Source organism: Triticum urartu, chromosome 1, assembly GCF_003073215.2.
Source record: "Triticum urartu cultivar G1812 chromosome 1, Tu2.1, whole genome shotgun sequence".
Classification (NCBI taxonomy): domain Eukaryota; kingdom Viridiplantae; phylum Streptophyta; class Magnoliopsida; order Poales; family Poaceae; genus Triticum; species Triticum urartu.
Genome location: NC_053022.1, coordinates 96876141 through 96884925, shown reverse-complemented (window position 1 = coordinate 96884925; position 8785 = coordinate 96876141).

The window sequence follows — 8785 nt, the reverse complement described above, 5'->3', positions numbered from 1 at the left end:
TAACAGAAATAACAGGCATGCCTACCAAAGATCTAGGTTTATCTTTAGCATAAGGTTTAGCAATTCTAGCAGTCTCATCACGGAAATGAATAACATGCCCATCGATATTATCAGACAAGAGATCTTTAACAATAGAAATATTAGGTTCAACTTTAACTTGTTCAGGAGGTGTATAAGTTCTAATATTGCTTTTACGAACCACAGTTGAAGCTTTAGCATGATCTTTTATCTTAATAGTGAAGTAGGAACAATAGGATCATTATAAGTGATAGTCTTTTCTTCAACTTTAATAGGTGCAGCTACTTTTACTTCTATGGGAGGATGATATTTAAACCACTTCTCCCTAGGGAGATCAACATGAGTAGCAAAAGATTCACATAAAGAAGCTACTATCTCAGAGTCAAGTCCATATTTAGTGCTAAATTTACGGAAAACATCAGCATCCATAAAAGATTTAACACAATCAAACTTAGGTGTCATACCTGACTCCTTACCTTCGTCGAGGTCCCAATCTTCAGAGTTGCATTTAATTCTTTCCAATAAATCCCATTTGAATTCAATAGTCTTCGTCATAAAAGAGCCAACACAAGAAGTATCGAGCATGGTGCGATTGTTATCAGAAAGCCGAGCATATAAATTTTGAATAATCATCTCTCTTGAGAGCTCATGATTGGGGCATGAATATAACATTTATTTAAGCCTCCCCCAAGCTTGAGCGATGCTTTCTCCTTTGCGAGGCCAAAAATTATATATATAATTGTGATCACGATGAACAAGATGCATAGGATAAAACTTATGATGAAATTCCAATTTCAATCGTTTGTAGTTCCATGACCCCGTATCATCACATAGCCTATACCATGTCAATGCATCTTCCTTCAAATATAAAGGGAAGACCTTCTTCTTAATAACATCTCCGGGTACACCTGCAAGCTTAAATAATCCACAAACTTCATCCACATATATTGGGTGCTCATCAGGATGCGTTGTTCCGTCTCCTACAAAAGGATTAGCTAGCAGTTTTTCTATCATACCCGAAGGAATTTCAAAGCAGACATTTTCATTTTCAGTAGGTTCAGTAGGTTGAGGAGCAACTCTTTGCTCTACTGGTTGGGGTGAAGATACCCCAAACAAGCCCCTCAGAGGATTACTTTCCATAGTAACAAGTGACAGTAAATTTTAGCACACTATATAAATTTTCCTTACCAAATTCCACCTACCAAAGGCGCTTCACTCACCGGCAACGGCGCCAGAAAATAGTCTTGATGACCCACAAGTATAGGGGATCTATCGTAGTCCTTTCGATAAGTAAGAGTGTCGAACCCAACGAGGAGCAGAAGGAAATGATAAGCGGTTTCCAGCAAGGTATTCTCTGCAAGTACTGAAATAAGTGGTAACAGATAGTTTTGTGATAGGATAATTTGTAACGAGCAACAAGTAACAAAAGTAAATAAAGTGCAACAAAGTGGCCCAATCCTTTTTGTAGCAAAGGACTAGCCTGGACAAACTCTTATATAGAGAAAAGCGCTCCCAAGGACACATGGGAATATCGTCAAGCTAGTTTTCATCACATTCATATGATTCGCGTTCGGTACTTTCATAATTTGGTATGTGGGTGGACCGGTGCTTGGGTACTGTCCTTACTTGGACAACCATCCCACTTATGATTAACCTCTATTGCAAGCATCTGCAACTACAACAAAAGTATTAAGGTAAACCTAACCATAGCATGAAACATATGGATCCAAATCAGCCCCTTACGAAGCAACACATAAACTAGGGTTTAAGCTTTTGTCACTCTAGCAACCCATCATCTACTTATTACTTCCCAATGCCTTCCTCTAGGCCCAAATAATGGTGAAGTGTTATGTAGTCGACGTTCACATAACACCACTAGAGGAGAGACAACATACATCTCATCAAAATATCGAACGAATACCAAATTCACATGACTGCTAATAGCAAGACTTCTCCCATGTCCTTAGGAACAAACATAACTACTCACAAAGCATAATCATGTTCATAATCAGAGGGGTATTAATATGCATATAGGATCTGAACATATGATCTTCCACCAAATAAACCAACTAGCATCAACTACAAGGAGTAATTAACACTACTAGCAACCTGCTAGTACCAATCCCGGACTTGGAGACAAGAATTGGATACAAGAGATGAACTAGGGTTTTGAGAGGAGATGGTGCTGGTAAAGATGTTGATGGAGATTGCCCTCTCCCGATGAGAGGAGCGTTGGTGATGACGATGGCGATGATTTCCCCCTCCCGGAGGGAAGTTTCCCCGGCAGAACAGCTCTACCGGAGCCCTAGGTTGGATCCGCCAATGTTCCGCCTCGTGGCGGCGGAGTTTCGTCCGAGAAGATGGCTTATGATTTTTTCTCATCGAAAGACTCCATATAGCAGAAGATGGCCATCGGAGGGCCACCAAGGGGCCCACGAGGTAGGGAGCGCGCCCAGGGGGTAGGGCGCACCCCCCACCCTCGTGGGCAGGGTGTGTCCCCCCTAGTGAACTTCTTGCGCTCAGTATTTTTTATATATTCTGAAAACATCTTCTGTGAAGTTTCAGGACTTTTGGAGCTGTGCAGAATATGTCTCTAATATTTGCTCCTTTTCCAGCCCAGAATCCCAGCTATGGGCATTCTCCCTCTTTATGTAAACCTTCTAAAATAAGAGAGAATAGGCATAAGTATTGTGACATAATGTGTAATAACAGCCCATAATGCAATAAATATCGATATAAAAGCATGATGCAAAATGGACGTATCACAACACCATCAGCACTAGCCACCTGATACGTCTCCAACGTATCTATAATTTTTGATTGCTCCATGCTATATTATCTACTGTTTTAGGAAATATTGGGCTTTATTATCCACTTTTATATTATTTTTTGGGACTAACCTATTAACCGGAGGCCCAACCCAGATTTGGTGTTTTATGCCTATTTTAGTGTTTCGAGAAAAAGGAATATCAAACGGAGTCGAAACGGAACGAAATCAACTGGAGAAGTTATATTTGGAAGGAAACACACCTGATGGACTTGGACCCCACGTCAAGGAAGGAACGAGGCCCAACAACGTCTACAAGAAGAAGGTCTTAAATAGCATGGTAATTTTCTTAAAATCGTAATATGCTAGGTATTCAAGAATAATAAAATTCTCTTATGAGTGTGTTGAATAGTACGAGAAGTTTGATACTTGATGATTGTTTTGAGATATGGAGATGGTGATATTAGAGTCATGCTAGTTGAGTAGTTGTGAATTTGAGAGATACTTGTGTTGAAGTTTGTGATTCCCGTAGCATGCACGTATGGTGAACCGTTATGTGAGGAAGTCGGAGCATGATTTATTTATTGATTGTCTTCCTTATGAGTGGCGGTCGGGGATGAGCGATGGTCTTTTCCTACCAATCTATCCCCCTAGGAGCATGCGCGTAATACTTTGCTTTGATAACTTCTAGATTTTTGCAATAAGTATGTGAGTTCTTTATGACTAATGTTGAGTCCATGGATTATACGCACTCTCACCCTTCCACCATTGCTAGCCTCTCTAGTACCGCGCAACTTTCGCCGGTACCATAAACCCACCATACACCTTCCTCAAAACAGCCACCATACCTACCTATTATGGCATTTCCATAGCCATTCCGAGATATATTGCCATGCAACTTTCCACCATCTAGTTCATCATGACACATTCATCATTGTCATATTGCTTAGCATGATCATGCAGTTGACATAGTATTTGTGGCAAAGCCACTGTTCATAATTCTTTCATACTTGTCACTCTTGATTCATTGCATATCCCGGTACACCGCCGGAGGCATTCATATAGAGTCCTACTTTGTTCTAGTATCAAGTTGTATCATTGAGTTGTAAATAAATAGAAGTGTGATGATCATCATTCAACAGAGCATTGCCCCAAAAAAAGTCCAAATAAAAAAAGGAAAGGCCAAAGAAAAGAAAGGCCAAAAAAAGGGACAATGCTACTATCCTTTTACCACACTTGTGCTTCAAAGTAGCACCATGATCTTCATGATAGAGAGTCTCCTATGTTGTCACTTTCATATACTAGTGGGAATCTTTCATTATAGAACTTGGCTTGTATATTCCAATGATGGGCTTCCTCAAAATGCCCTAGGTCTTCGTGAGCAAGCGAGTTGGATGCACACCCACTAGTTTCTTTTGTTGAGCTTTCATATACTTATAGCTCTAGTGCATCCGTTGCATGGCAATCCCTACTCACTCACATTGGTATCTATTGATGGGCATCTCCATAGCCCGTTGATACGCCTAGTTGATGTGAGACTATCTTCTCCTTTTTGTCTTCTCCACAACCACCATTCTATTCCACCTATAGTGCTATGTCCATGGCTCATGCTCATGTATTGCGTGAAGATTGAAAAAGTTTGAGAACATCAAAAGTATGAAACAATTGCTTGGCTTGTCATCGGGGTTGTGCATGATTTAAATATTTTGTGTGGTGAAGATGGAGCATATCCAGACTATATGATTTTGTAGGGATAACTTTATTTGGCCATGTTATTTTGAGAAGACATGATTGCTTGTTAGTATGCTTGAAGTATTATTATTTTCTATGTCAATATTAAACTTTTGTCTTGAATCTTATGGATCTGAATATTCATATCACAAGTAAGAAGAATTACGTTGAAATTATGCCAACTAGCATTCCACATCAAAAATTATTTTTTTATCATTTACCTACTCGAGGACGAGCAGGAATTAAGCTTGGGGATGCTTGATACGTCTCCAACGTATCTATAATTTTTGATTGCTCCATGCTATATTATCTACTATTTTAGGCAATATTGGGCTTTATTATCCACTTTTATATTATTATTTTGGGACTAACCTATTAATCGGAGGCCCAGCCCAGATTTGATATTTTATGCCTATTTCAATGTTTCAAGAAAAAGGAATATCAAACGGAGTCGAAACGGAACGAAATCAACTGGAGAAGTTATTTTTGGAAGGAAACACACCTGATGGACTTAGACCCCACGTCAAGGAAGGAACGTGGTGATCACGAGGGTGGGGGCGCGCCCCCTGTCTCGTGGGGCCCTCGTGGCTTCCCTGACGTGCTTCTTCTGCCTATATAACTCCATATACCCTAAAACTTCCAAAACGGAACATAGACCGGGAGTTCCGCCGCCAGAAGCCTCCGTAGCCACCAAAAACCAATCTAGACCCGTTCCGGCACCCTGCTGGAGGGGGCAATCCTTCTCCGGTGGCCATCTTCATCATCCCAGTGCTCTCCATGACAAGGAGGGAGTAGTTCTCCCTCGGGGCTGAGGGTATGTACCAGTAGCTATGTGTTTGATCTCTCTCTCTCTCTCGTGTTCTTGAGATGATACGATCTTGATGTATCGTGAGCTTTGCTATTATATTTGGATCCTATGATGTTTCTTCCCTCCTCTTCTCTCTTGTAATGAATAGAGTTTCCCCTTTGAAGTAATCTTATCGAATTGAGTCTTTAAAGATTTGAGAACACTTGATGTATGTCTTGCCGTGGATATCTGTGGTGACAATGGGATACCACATGCCACTTGATGTATGTCTTGGTGATCAACTTGCGGGTTTCGTGACATTGGGAACCTATGCATAGGGGTTGGCACACGTTTTTGTCGTGATTCTTCCGTAGAAACTTTGGGGCACTCTTTGAGGTTCTATGTGTTGGTTGAATAGATGAATCTGAGATTGTGTGATGCATATCGTATAATCATGCCCACGGATACTTGAGGTGACATTGGAGTATTTAGGTGACATTAGGGTTTTGGTTGATTTGTATCTTAAGGTGTTATTCTAGTATGAACTCTAGGGCTGTTTGTGACACCTATAGGAATAGCCCAACGGATTGATTGGAAAGAATAACTTTGAGGTGGTTTTGTACCCTACCTTAATCTCTTCGTTCGTTCTCCGCTATTAGTGACTTTGGAGTGACTCTTTGTTGCATGTCGAGGGATAGTTTTATGATCCAATTATGTTAGTATTGTTGAGGGAACTTACACTAGCGAAAGTGTGAACCCTAGGCCTTGTTTACCATCATTGCAATACCGTTTACGCTCACTTTTATCACTTGCTACCTTGCTGTTTTTATTATTTCAGATTACAAATACCTTTATCTACTATCCATATACCACTTGTTTCACCATCTCTTCGCCGAACTAGTGCACCTATACAATTTACCATCGTATTGGGTGTGTTGGGGACACAAGAGACTCTTTGTTATTTGGTTGCAGGGTTGCTTGAGAGAGACCATCTTCATCCTACGCCTCCTACGGATTGATAAACCTTAGTTCATCCACTTGAGGGAAATTTGCTACTGTCCTACAAACCTCTGCACTTGGAGACCCAACAACGTCTACAAGAAGAAGGTTGTGTAGTAGACATCACCACCCTGCTATGTAGAAAATCCTCGGGTTCACGACGCCCTATGCCAATTAATTATTAGGTTCAAGTATTATTATGGCAAATGTTAAAAGCATTGTTGGTCCTTGCTGGAAGAGTTTTATTCAAAGCAAAACGTCAAAAGGGTCCCTGTAACACCCCATATGTAACTTGCCATATTTGTATTCCAACTCTTGCCATTTTCGGCACTAAGTTATGATATTCCTCGTTGTTGGGTTTTTGTCTTCGTTTTGCTTTTGTCCTTGTCATGCATCTCATATCATGTCATCATGTGCATCGCATTTGCATACGTGTTCATCTCATGCATCCGAGCATTTTCCCCGTTGTCCGTTTTGCATTCCGGCACTCCGACGTCCTACGGTGTCCCCTTTTGCCTCTTTTCGTGTGCGGGTGTTAAACGTTCTCATATTGGACCGAAACTTGCCAAGCGGCCTTGGTATACTACCGGTAGGCCGCCTGGCAAGTTTCGTGCAATTTGGACTTCGTTTGATACTCCAACGGTTAACCAAGGAACCGTAAAGGCCTCGTGTGTGTTGCAGCCCAACACCTCTCCAAAGTGGCCAAAAACCCAGCTAAACCCCCTCCATCCTCTCGGTCGTTCGATCACGATCGCGTGGCCGAAAACCGCACTCCATTTGGAGCCTCCTAGCTCCTTCTATGTATAAATAGGCCTTCCCCGTCCAAATCTCGGATCAAATCCACCCCTAACCCTAGTCTTCCCCTTCCTCCGCGCGCCGGACACGTCCGCCCCACCCCCGTCCTACCACATGCTGCCACGTGGCGAGCCGCGCCCCACATCGCCACCGGCCCGCCCGAGCCCGGGTCGGCCCCCCCAGGCCCGCGCACGCCACCCGCCTCGTCCGCGCGCCCCGTCGCCGAGTCGCCGCCACCTCGCCGCCTCCGCGCCCGCTCGCCGTCTTTGCCGACGCCGGCAACCGCGCCGCCAGCCACCGCCGCTGGTCGCCGGCCCCCGCCCGCGCCTCCTTGGATCTGCAGCTCCGGCCGCGCCTCGGCGTCCGCGCCCGACGCCGCCGCATCCAAGGACCTCGTCGCCCCTCTCCGCCAACCTCAAGATCTGGCCACCGCATCCATCGACTCCGGCGAGCTTCCCCGGAGAAACTCGGTTCGCGTGCCTCAGATCCAGATCCAGAGAGGGTTGAGTTTCGTTTTCTCTAAGTCCCCAGTTTTCCATATTTTTTAGCTGTGTTCATCGCATCATAACTTTGCATCCGTAGCTCCGTTTTGGGCGTGTAGTATATCAAATTGTTCGTCTGGATGTGCTCTTCATTTCATTATATTGCACCATGTTCATTTGAGTTCATCTTGATGCCCTAAATGTTGTTGCAAGAGTGCTATGTAATGTTAGGTTCTGATTCTTAACAGATTATGGACATTTATCATTTTTGTCATGTTTAACGTGTGCCTCCTATGAACTTGAGCCCTACATGTGTTTTGGGCTATGCCATGCCATCTTTACAGGGGTGTATGCCATGTATTTTTGTGATCAATTTGGTGACTAGCACAAGCATGCAAAGTAGCTCTCGTGATGTTGCTGATTTCAGGGACTTAGAATTCTTCTAAGTCATTTTCCTGATGATATTTTTATGCCATGTATTCATGTTGCTACAGAGTGATCCATGCCTCTTTTGAGCATGTTCAGTAAGGATGATTTTGAGATATTGTTATGCTCTATCCATCCATGTCTTTGTTTGCATTTATGGAGTACCCTAGCATGACTCTATGTTGCTCTACTTTTGCTATAAAATGTTCCTCGCAGATTGTTTATGTGTTAAGCAATTTTGCCGAGGTTGTTGTAGTTGATCCATGCATGCTATGAGTTGGTTCTTGCCATGGTTATCTACTTGATCATGTCTTCTTTCTGGGTGTATGATTAGTTTGTCATGCAATGCCTTGTGGTGAGTGCATCGAGCTCGCAAACATGCCTACGTAACTCTGTTTTTGCCATGTCCAGTTTTCTGCTAAGTCTGAATCTGATAACGAAACTTGCTATGTTTACATGGGTGCCATTGTATCTTCTAATCCCTTTTGGCTTATGGTCAGTAAGGGAATTTTGTTACATGCTTTGAGTAGTTTCATGTCATGCCTTGCTTTGCCATGATATGCTCCTGTAGCATGTTGATATCTTGCTCTAAACATTGCTTCCGGATGTTAATTCCTGACATGTTGTTATTTTCACAAAGTCTGTGAACCTGATATCTTTTGTACTTTTGCCATGCTTGTTTGAACCTGCTATTGTGTGATTTAGCCGTAGCTCAGTGTTCATCTTTTGTCACGCATCTTGAGTGGATCACTACCATGTGCTTTGTTGCTATGTTAGAGT